This window comes from Mytilus galloprovincialis, chromosome 1 (assembly GCF_965363235.1).
Source record: "Mytilus galloprovincialis chromosome 1, xbMytGall1.hap1.1, whole genome shotgun sequence".
NCBI classification, from domain to species: Eukaryota; Metazoa; Mollusca; class Bivalvia; order Mytilida; family Mytilidae; genus Mytilus; species Mytilus galloprovincialis.
In genome coordinates, this window is record NC_134838.1 from 50735105 (window position 1) to 50747975 (window position 12871).

General features: G+C 31.0%; 1 long non-coding RNA gene across 1 annotated transcript; it reads right to left on the minus strand.

The window, feature by feature from the left end:
• Window positions 1-2369: 2369 nt before the first annotated feature.
• On the minus strand, window positions 2370-6204 carry LOC143077510 (uncharacterized). The gene is made up of 5 exons (XR_012978949.1): window positions 6051-6204; window positions 5218-5297; window positions 4569-4658; window positions 3047-3126; window positions 2370-2487 (listed from the first exon to the last, which is right to left on the minus strand). It is a non-coding gene; the product is annotated as an uncharacterized LOC143077510 (long non-coding RNA).
• Window positions 6205-12871: the final 6667 nt, after the last annotated feature.

Genomic DNA, 12871 nt, shown 5'->3' on the forward strand with positions numbered 1-12871 from the left:
CTAGCTTGAGTTTCTTTATTCTGCATGCTTTCCTTTGTTTCGTTTTTGGCGGGAATGTCAAATCCACAATAAAACTTAGAATTATTTATACGGAAAAGACTGACTATTAAAATTCATGTAGAAAAAAATCCAGTGCCTATGCTTAGATTCGAACTCAAGACCTTTAGAATATAGACCCACGTTTTATACCCCCTACACCAGGACGACTGGATACAAATACCCTGTTAATTTAACATATTTAAACATTGTGTCCGGGGATAATATATAAAGAGTATGTATACTATAGAGTGATATATAAAGGATATTATTATGATTGTGTGGCGTTCTAAACTAAATTTTATGAAGCGTAAATGTTTTTTCTACTAATCAGCTGGGATGTAAAATAGTTATCCCATTCGGACTTGGTGTGTCAGTGTAAGATCACCCTCTTGCCTCCGGCCATCGGGTTGATCTTACACTGACATACCGCGTCTTTATGGGAAAACTATTACAGATACCACTCATGATGGACAGTTAGTCTGCGTATATACCATTAACCAAGTACTTTGATGCAGAAATGATCCGTACGATCCATATTTAATGAAGATTTCGAGTAGTAAATAATGAAATCATACTATAAGATGGGCGTCGACTGTCACTCCCTCAGGCAAAGGCCAGTTTCCATGAGTTTGCCTCTTTTTTGGTCTAATTTCCCACCTTAGTGTCTAATTATTGGCTTCTCAAACCGGGTAAGGTGTTTCAAGAAACACGTGCGAATTGAAATCGGTACCATGTCATTCGATCTTTAAATAAGACAAAATGAAATAAATCTATTTACTTTCAATACAAATCTATACTATTAAATGAGAAGACCTCATTTTGTGTGTCGCCTCTCTTCCTTCCACAATAAATAAATCATCATGACCTATAGGCACCATACATAGTCGCAATTGTCATCCTCGCTTATGGTTATTCAGCTTGGGTTATTTTGGGAGGAAAACGAAAAAAAGGCGTCCAGATATTGTTTCCGTCATCGGACGGACTTTAGTCATAAAGAGACTTCCGTTTAGGACTGTTTTAAAATATTACACATAGTTTTCTTAAGTACTTAGGGACAGGACAATTATCTTTGCGTTTTTCTGTATACTATGATACACATACTATAAATAAAGTGTATTTGCTATTTACTATCAATTCCAAGTTTACTATCCAAGGTGGTCACTGATATATTATAAAGAGAGTTTCTTTAAAATATATCTGTGACCGCCGCCGTGGATAAACCTGGAAATGATAGTAAATAGCAAAACATTTTATTCATAGTATATGTATGTTCATAGTATACAGAAAACCCCCCCCAAAAAAAACAAGAAATTAACGACTTTAGAAAAAAAAGGGAGAGCTAAAAAAAAAATTGTCCTGCCTCATGTACCTATGACTTTTGAAACCTTAATGTCTTTCCTGAAATTCTCCAGTCATAAAATCTTTTACAAAAATTCCGCCTGCAACAATTTACATACTTTCAACCACGTTCTAAATGCCTGCGAATTCGCGGGTGTGTTCTAGTATATATTTAAAAGAAAAACAGTAAATTTGAAAAACTTGCCTTTTCTTTCCCAGTGCATACGAAGACAAGTAAAAGCATACCCAACTATAGGTGTAATACCACCATTGATTTCCCCTATTAGTCTTTGTTAAATTGTCACTTTTAAAAAAAATGTACAGTATTTACCTTTATTTCAACCAAAGAAATACTTTGCATGAATAAAGTTTAATCCTGTCCAGTGCTACAGTGAAAATTTCACACTACATTTCATTGCATATAAGAAAGTAACCAGCACCGGAAGTAAACAACCCAATTTTTACACTATTATTTACTGGTTACCTGCTTTGGTAACTATGTAACCTTAACTTTCCAAAATATTTTATAAGACCATCAAATAAACAAAGAATGATGCTTTCAGACACCCAACATACATGTTTATGACTCAGAAAAAATTAAGTGCATTGAAATGCAGGGTTAATTTTCTACAACTGTCAAATTCAAGGGAATATTTTTTTAGACCTACTTTCGTATGCAACCGGATGTGCCGTATCATGATTTGGTGGTATTACACCTAAAGAACACCTAAATGTCAAATGAACTTAATGTAATTTTTTTCCCTCCAATTGCAAGTTATTTCAAGCATAACTGCCAAGTTTTGTTTCAGTCAGATCTATTGTTTCAGAGAAAATCACAATAATGTAAGGCCATATCCTACGGCGATTTCAGTCTTATTTCTTCGAAAAATCCTTTTTTCAGTGTATCTTTATAAAATGCAGTGTTGACTAATATCTGATCATATACTCATGATCTAAGCATTCAAACAATTAAATAGGATACAAAAGACAACTTTAAGATGATATACAATTTTATTGCACCTTTTAGAGTTCATTTGAAGGTCTGTTTTGGTCTGTTTTGATCCATTTTCCTTCTTCCTTCTTTTTTCATCAAAACTTGATATCTTTTGCCTAAAAAATAAAGCAAATGTAATTATTTTCCCAGAAAAAATGAAAGAAATGTAATGTCAAATCAACAATTAAAGTGTTTTAGCTGAAAGAACTGTTTCTATAAATGTTAACAGTCTCCACCGAAGTTTCTATAAGCCCTTATGTGTAACTTGAGTTTTTGGTCTGTTCCCCGAGTGTGACAAATAACGGTTCCCTTTCAGTCAATCATAATTGTTACTGATATCAAAATTATTTCATTTATTTATTGCAGTATATTTCTAATAGATTTACACCTAAAAAGTCCACTTTCTTGTATTTTACATTAGAAAATGAGGAGAAAGAGTAATAAAAAATACATCAAAATGGTTTTAAAAAGGGTTATGTCCCTTTGAATGCTGGTAAAAAAAAAATTGGTACAAATTATAAAATTTAAGTATGTGAGACTGGATTCTGATGTGTATAAATCCAAGGCAAGTGTTTAGATGATGTTTTGTCGGTGCAAAATACAGATGGCACAATGGCAAATTGTAAACTTTTGCGGCCAAAACAAAAATAAAACATGACATTAGTTGATACATACCTCAATGCTAAAGTGTCATCTGCAGACCAATTCACATATAAGATTTTTCAACAGAATGCTTGTCAGATTCATGGTTAACACTGAAATGAAAAATCACATGTTGTATAAACAAAACTGTAAAGTTGATTTAAAATTTGACACAGAGGCTCACGTAAAATGGGGATTAGCATGACAATCTATAAGAAAGGTCTCAATGTAATATATGTATGTTGATTCAAAAGTGTATTTCATAAATTAAATTATATCATATGAAGAAAAATAAGACTTCTCTTTAAAACCATTATTGTTTTACCATTTTAAATCAAACAGTCTTGGTAGGGTTTGTGTTTTCAACACCTTGTTGGGTGTGTGCCACGACAAACTTGGCGGTCTTGGTTAATATGAGGAGGCTCGAAAGACAAGTGCTCAGGGTTAATGCATCTCTTCTGATGACACAGATGAGACACATCAAATTCCTCTGATAGGTCAAATTTCTCAGTGTGCAACATGTATGCAAATCTGTGACCATACAAGGTTCTTTTTTTCTGTCCCAAGGAAACCTAACACTATACACTGAATACAGCCTTGTCTGTCCACCCATTTGACTAAGCAAACACCCGTAAACCCCCATTTCAAGGCAATTTTCCCTCAAACGTGCTTTCTGTGTCTCAATCCATTCCGAATAGTCCATTTTTACAACGTATGAACTAGTTTAGTAATAATTTTTAAAAATGAAAGTACAATAAGGTCACCAGTGCACGTGTAGTTTCCCTAAATAGGTGTAATACCACCATTGATTTCCCCTATTAGTCTTTGTTAAATTGTCACTTTTAAAAAAAATGTACAGTATTTACCTTTATTTCAACCAAAGAAATACTTTGCATGAATAAAGTTTAATCCTGTCCAGTGCTACAGTGAAAATTTCACACTACATTTCATTGCATATAAGAAAGTAACCAGCACCGGAAGTAAACAACCCAATTTTTACACTATTATTTACTGGTTACCTGCTTTGGTAACTATGTAACCTTAACTTTCCAAAATATTTTATAAGACCATCAAATAAACAAAGAATGATGCTTTCAGACACCCAACATACATGTTTATGACTCAGAAAAAATTAAGTGCATTGAAATGCAGGGTTAATTTTCTACAACTGTCAAATTCAAGGGAATATTTTTTTAGACCTACTTTCGTATGCAACCGGATGTGCCGTATCATGATTTGGTGGTATTACACCTAAAGAACACCTAAATGTCAAATGAACTTAATGTAATTTTTTTCCCTCCAATTGCAAGTTATTTCAAGCATAACTGCCAAGTTTTGTTTCAGTCAGATCTATTGTTTCAGAGAAAATCACAATAATGTAAGGCCATATCCTACGGCGATTTCAGTCTTATTTCTTCGAAAAATCCTTTTTTCAGTGTATCTTTATAAAATGCAGTGTTGACTAATATCTGATCATATGCTCATGATCTAAGCATTCAAACAATTAAATAGGATACAAAAGACAACTTTAAGATGATATACAATTTTATTGCACCTTTTAGAGTTCATTTGAAGGTCTGTTTTGGTCTGTTTTGATCCATTTTCCTTCTTCCTTCTTTTTTCATCAAAACTTGATATCTTTTGCCTAAAAAATAAAGCAAATGTAATTATTTTCCCAGAAAAAATGAAAGAAATGTAATGTCAAATCAACAATTAAAGTGTTTTAGCTGAAAGAACTGTTTCTATAAATGTTAACAGTCTCCACCGAAGTTTCTATAAGCCCTTATGTGTAACTTGAGTTTTTGGTCTGTTCCCCGAGTGTGACAAATAACGGTTCCCTTTCAGTCAATCATAATTGTTACTGATATCAAAATTATTTCATTTATTTATTGCAGTATATTTCTAATAGATTTACACCTAAAAAGTCCACTTTCTTGTATTTTACATTAGAAAATGAGGAGAAAGAGTAATAAAAAATACATCAAAATGGTTTTAAAAAGGGTTATGTCCCTTTGAATGCTGGTAAAAAAAAAATTGGTACAAATTATAAAATTTAAGTATGTGAGACTGGATTCTGATGTGTATAAATCCAAGGCAAGTGTTTAGATGATGTTTTGTCGGTGCAAAATACAGATGGCACAATGGCAAATTGTAAACTTTTGCGGCCAAAACAAAAATAAAACATGACATTAGTTGATACATACCTCAATGCTAAAGTGTCATCTGCAGACCAATTCACATATAAGATTTTTCAACAGAATGCTTGTCAGATTCATGGTTAACACTGAAATGAAAAATCACATGTTGTATAAACAAAACTGTAAAGTTGATTTAAAATTTGACACAGAGGCTCACGTAAAATGGGGATTAGCATGACAATCTATAAGAAAGGTCTCAATGTAATATATGTATGTTGATTCAAAAGTGTATTTCATAAATTAAATTATATCATATGAAGAAAAATAAGACTTCTCTTTAAAACCATTATTGTTTTACCATTTTAAATCAAACAGTCTTGGTAGGGTTTGTGTTTTCAAAACCTTGTTGGGTGTGTGCCACGACAAACTTGGCGGTCTTGGTTAATATGAGGAGGCTCGAAAGACAAGTGCTCAGGGTTAATGCATCTCTTCTGATGACACAGATGAGACACATCAAATTCCTCTGATAGGTCAAATTTCTCAGTGTGCAACATGTATGCAAATCTGTGACCATACAAGGTTCTTTTTTTCTGTCCCAAGGAAACCTAACACTATACACTGAATACAGCCTTGTCTGTCCACCCATTTGACTAAGCAAACACCCGTAAACCCCCATTTCAAGGCAATTTTCCCTCAAACGTGCTTTCTGTGTCTCAATCCATTCCGAATAGTCCATTTTTACAACGTATGAACTAGTTTAGTAATAATTTTTAAAAATGAAAGTACAATAAGGTCACCAGTGCACGTGTAGTTTCCCTAAATAGGTGTAATACCACCATTGATTTCCCCTATTAGTCTTTGTTAAATTGTCACTTTTAAAAAAAATGTACAGTATTTACCTTTATTTCAACCAAAGAAATACTTTGCATGAATAAAGTTTAATCCTGTCCAGTGCTACAGTGAAAATTTCACACTACATTTCATTGCATATAAGAAAGTAACCAGCACCGGAAGTAAACAACCCAATTTTTACACTATTATTTACTGGTTACCTGCTTTGGTAACTATGTAACCTTAACTTTCCAAAATATTTTATAAGACCATCAAATAAACAAAGAATGATGCTTTCAGACACCCAACATACATGTTTATGACTCAGAAAAAATTAAGTGCATTGAAATGCAGGGTTAATTTTCTACAACTGTCAAATTCAAGGGAATATTTTTTTAGACCTACTTTCGTATGCAACCGGATGTGCCGTATCATGATTTGGTGGTATTACACCTATATCAGTCCAATTCAGGACCGATAACTCTGTCAATAAATATTGGCAGGTATAACAATTTTTTTACACAAGTTAAACTTGCAATATCGTTTTATTTAGTGACTGGATTTAAAATATTTAATTAATAAAAGTAAATGACAAAATCAAATGCATTGAAATCTCGTATAATTTTCTATGAAATAAAAAAAAAATCTATTAATATAAAATTTGAATCAGAATATTTCTTTAAAACAATTTTCGTAAAACATAAATATTTGATTATGTTTGAAACAAAAATCCACTTTTCAAAGAATTTTTCATATGATATTCATATTTTCTTACTGTTCTTTATGATATATATTTCTTCTGTTGTGTACACGGGGAAGAGAAGATATTTATTTTACATTTATGAAAACTTTTGTATATCACAAAATCTAAACTCTGGAAATACATGTATACATATGTTAATGTCACCTGGTGGCTTTTGGTTTGACACAATACCCTATATTTTTATGTAACATTATAACCCAAGTCAGAGTTCACCTGTTCGTCAAGGGACATTAAAATTTAAAGGTAAAGAATATTTATCTATAATAATTGTTGGTCATCGTTTTTTTTCTCTTGGGACGAAAACATATATATATATTTTTAAAGAAAGATAAATTATACAGAAAACTGGGCAAATGCCTTTAAAATTAAAATTATTTTATTATATATTTAAGTGTTAACAATTTTCTGGAAATCTGTCAAAATAAATGTTCCCGTGTTATTTTTATCACTTCACACTTGAAATAATTCCTTTTCAATCAAGAAATTTTGAAATCAATCATATCGAAATATCATCAAAGAAAATAACAGAAACAGCACAGATTCTGCACGAAAAAAAAACCCACTTTTTTTAAATCAATGTGGGACGGAATTTGAAAATTAAACTATTTCAAGTAGAATATTTCGCCAGATATATGTTTTAATATTCTGAATCAATTTGCAAAGTATTACTTTTATTTACTGAATTTGTGAATTTGAAGTACAAGTAGACATGGGATCGCTAGATTCTAACATTGAGTCAACGGGGAAATAACGAGAAATATGAGACTTTTACGAATCTCCAAGGACGTAATTTATTCAAAAATGAAACTGTCAGAACCAACATTTTTAGATATAATTATGTTCGAATACCAAGGAGTGATTTGCAAAAGTTAAAAAACAGGTCTATTTGATGAGAAAATTGAACTTTATTAAAGCACCTATGTAATTAAATGGGACAAAATAATTCAAAATGGCGGCTCGCTGTACGTCACCAAAGTCACGTGATGTCTTACTTAGTTGGATATGATAGGGTCAACTTCTCTCAAATATATTTCAATACACGGTCAATTTAAAAAAATAAGTTTTAAAGATTTTGAAAAAGTTTGAGTGCAATAAAGAGCAAAATTCTATCTGAAGTAAAGTTTTGATGTGCCTTTCAAATACAAACTCCTTATTTTTTTTACGTCAAATTTTACCAAAAGCACTTTAACAGGTACAATTGAAAGTACAGAAATGTATTGTAACAAAATTGTCTATATCGGTCATGTATATAGTACTATTGCTATTTATAGATTTTATTGATATTGCCTAAAATTGTTTATGTATGAAACGTAGACCTTGAGAAATTAATGTGATGCAATGGAAAAATTTTGTAAAGAAACATTATTTTAAATTTGATTTGTCTGTGCAATATGATTTATGTAATTTTTGTAGTTTAATTTCTATTGAGTCAACGGGAAAATAACGAGAAATATGAGACTTTTACGAACCTCCAGGGACGTAATGTATTCAAAAATTAAACTGTCAAAACCAACATTTTTGATATAATTATGTTCGAATACCAAGGAGTGATTTGCAAAAGTTAAAAAACAGGTCTATTTGATGAGAAAATTGAACTTTATTAAAGCACCTATGTAATTAAATGGGACAAAATAATTCAAAATTGTCTACATCGGTCATGTATATAGTACTATTGCTATTTATAGATTTTATTGATATTGTGCAAAATTGTTTATGTATGAAAAGTAGACCTTGAGAAATTAATGTGATGGAATGGAAAAATTTTGTAAAGAAACATTAGAACTCAAATCGTTTTTATTATATTACGAACCTAATTCCGTGACAATTTTGTGCATAGATAAAATCTTATTTTAAATTTGATTTGTCTGTGCAATATGATAAATGTAATTTTTGTAGTTTAATTTCTATTAAATTTATGTTGTTACTTAATGTTTTTATTACTTTTATGTAAGCTGTCTTATTTTATAATGGACCAATTTTTAATTCTGATAATGACATATGGGTCATTATAAAAAAATCATGCAAAACTGTGTTACTGGGTCTTTTTAAGACACAGACATGAACATATATCAAAATAACACTTGCATATGTTAGATATGAATGTTTTGTGATACACAATAAACTATTTACAGTGTGAGATGTTATAAAAACATTTTATTTTAGAAAGAAAAAAATGTTTTCGTCCCAAGAGAAAAAAAAACAATGCCCAACAATTATTATAGATAAATATTCTTTACCTTTAATTTTTAATGTCCCTTGACGAACAGGTGAACTCTGACTTGGGTTATAATGTTACATAACAATATATGGAATTGTGTCAAACCAAAAGCCACCGGTGTCTTCCCCATATTCCCACTTTTTAAAAATACTATTCCTTCTATTCCTTCTATTCCCACTTGCAAATAACAATAGATGTTTGATAAATAAATTGTTTTTATAGCAATCAAGGTAAATTAGGATTTTCAAAGCATAACATATTTGATATACAGTACTGTTTAGGTATAATACCTTGTTTATTTGTTATATGTTTCTTTTTTCACCAAAGAAATACCTGAAAATAAAGAAAAATTTTGATAAATACATGTAGATTGGAGTTAGATTTATTTTAAAATTTTTGAATTTTTACTTAAAAATATAGAAAAATTATGAAAAATAGATTAGAGTTAGATTTATTTTTAAACTTTTGAATTTGTCACCTTGAATAATTAATAACAAACGCAAGAAGAACCTTCCAGTTTTACCAAGATCAAATTAACATAGATGGTATTTAGACAGGTACAACCTGCTAAAAGACTACAACACAGTAGGACGTATGCTAATCTTCAGTACACAAAAGAATCTAACACACTTATCAGCTGCAGATATCATATATGGTGATGGTGCATTTTACACCTGTCCAAGTCTATTCTTCCAACTGTACCCTTTTCACGCAATGGTTAACAGAGCAATGACAGCAATTGCAATGTACCCACTCGTACACAGTTTACTTCCAGCCAAGAGTGAACTAGTATATACAAGGTTCCTGACTTTACTGAAAGATCTCTGCCACCAACTACAACTTCAGTCTAACACTATATTCCTGGATTATGAAGTCGTCATCCGAAATGCAGCATAATCTGTATTTCCATGCATCAACGCAAAATGCTGTTTCTTCCACTTAAAATTTGACAAAAAAAAGATTTTTAGATAAAAAGTATAGGTGCTTTGTATATTATTAAACACATAACATATCTCCGCTGCCATGGTCGAAATGTACATCTTCTTAACCTTTGAAATTCATCAATGACCTAACGAATAGTCAATGGAAATATCGCGATCTCGTCTCATGATGCTGGATAACCAAATAAAGTTAAACTCATTCTTCGTCTTACTTTTCGTAGCAGTGTAATTCGAGAAATATATCTTCATGCGAGAAATAGATAATAGACCACAGCCATAAGAAAAAGGGGATTATTATACTGTTGCTAGTAGTTTTAAATGCACTTTTTAATATGTATATTTATCTAGTACATAATGAATATACTGGAACGAAACTCTCTTTCAAGTTATTAGTTACATTTTATTTGTAATAACAATGGAAAGAGTCTTTTTGATTATCGACATAACGAGACTCTGTATTTCATGGCGACTTTTCGATTAACAAACGCCCTAATTTATAAAGTACAAAATTGTTTTATTGTATTGGTGCTTATTTATTTCTAACTGCATATTTGAATACAAATTTCAAATATAATATTACTACAAAACAAACATTTATATGCTCTTTTTCAGAAAATGTAATTTAAACTTGTTTTAATCATGTTAGTAAACAATTGTCTCATTGAAAGCTTAAATATTATATGTAGTTTAACTAAATAACATGATGCATGGGCATGGCTCTACGACGCATATCATGCGAAGCGTTACAATTTATATGTATAAGTAGTTCAACAAATGCCATCTCACATAAGAATTGAATATGGTACATTATTATAATATATCTAATGATTCTATTAAAAACAAAATCTACAGGGCATGCGCAGTATCAAATAATTTTCACTTCAAACATTTCAAAAAATAACGTTAAACTTTTTCAAAATACATGTACTTGCCAGCAAAAAAAAAGCCAAGGTAAAGAGTATTTCACAAATACTTCAGTGCGACATTTAAAAATTATATAACTGAATTTAGAAGAAATTAAACAAACTAAAAGAAAGCAGTAGCCGATCATAAATTTTTAAATGATCGATTTACTTTCAATCAAATTATTTGTTTTGCCAGGCTTCAACTTATGAAGTCAAAGGCGGATTGTTATTCTTATTTCTTTTTGGGGAGCACGGGGACGGGCTTGGCTGGAGCTACATATATGGTTAATGCATAGACTTATTACAAGTCGCACTCCTAACGTTGCGCTGCTGCCCCCAACCGTTTTAAAAAATTCTTTAAAAAGCTTGATCCGTAAATGCAAGTACATTACTAATATATTTAAAATCTACTATGCAAACCTATCTTATAATAGCCTCTTTACAATTCTTGGATACATACTGCTTCTGTTCTTTTCTGTTAACTTATGTATGGATATTTGTAGGATTTTGACTCGTAATTGTACATCACATATACTCCTGTAAATCGTTTTATATCATCTGACTGTCCCTGATATAGATAAATGCATCTTCTTAACTATATAAATACATCACAGATCAAAATGTCAGAGGTAACTTAAATCATTACGTGCAGATATTTGCCATTATTCTGCTAGAACCCTTATTTGTCAAACTATCATTGAAATACCTTGACATTCATAACATTTTGCCAGTACAAACAGGTGAAACATAGATTCTAGTGTTGAGGATTTCCCATTGTGTTGCCTTTTCAACGCCCATCGTTTGATTCGGGGGTGGGGTGGGGGGAGGTTGGGGGGTTGGGGGGGGGGGTAAGGAAAATGCATCTTTCTTTTTTTAAAGAAAACCGCTATTAATGTGTATAAGGCTTTATCTAGTGAAACTGAAGAAAAGAAATAAAAATAACGATTAAGCATAGTGAGGTGCAAATTTTGCACATGTACAGTTTCAATGCTATGTATAATAATTATTTTTGCTACCAAATCAACTTAAAATACGTTTTATCATGTGCAAAAATATATTTGATTTTTATAGTATCCATTGGACAAAATATGAACGCGATGCTTGATAAATAATGATGACAATATCATAGGTCTGTGAAAAAAAATTGCTAAATATCAAAAGGGAATTTTTGATTACACTATTATAACCGTAAATGTAGAAAAATAAATCCAAAAAATAAATCTTATTTTGCTGCTAAAGCTGCATCACCATTACCAAACATTGAAACGAAACCAAAGGCCACAATAAGAAAGAAATGTAATGGATCTTGATCATCAAGATTTTCCGTCTAAATATCATTAACCAATAATAACATCCTGCCTAAAATGCAGCCAACTGAAACTCGTTGTATGAATTTATAATGTTAAAGTAACTCTCATTAAGTTACATAAATTCAACGGTTGCTTCTAACTGTTTTAGTTTATCTTTAAGAAGAGGAAAAACATCATTGCTAAAATGGGATACTTTGAAGGGTCTTCAATAATAAAAAGGGTAAGACAATTTCATTCTACATTTACAAAATTTAACTCAGACTTGATACATGTTCAATTAGCTTATAATTAACTGCAGACATTTAGTGTGTATTACCCAAGTTATTTCACTTTACTTTACTTAACATAGATGTTTTAGGATAAACTCATCAACAAAGTATGCAATCATTGTTTTGTAAATTTATTTGATGACACTGATAGGTGATTAGAAATTAGTAATAATTATAACGGCAATCATCCTCATCACACACATCTTCAAATAGACTGTCCTTATGCAAATTAAAACATAAACTCCGCCCGATCAGTTGAAATAACATTGGTTATACATCACCCGAAATCAGATAAGCATGTAACTTATAAAAGATAAATATTTCAAGTTCCAACAAATAATTACTAACAAAGAAATTTCCATCTGTCAAATCGACGACCGTGCAAATCAGTAACCAATAATAAAATCAAACCTAAAATGCTGTCAACTGAAACTCGTTGTATAAATTTATAATGTTAAAGTAACTTTCATTAAGTTACATAAA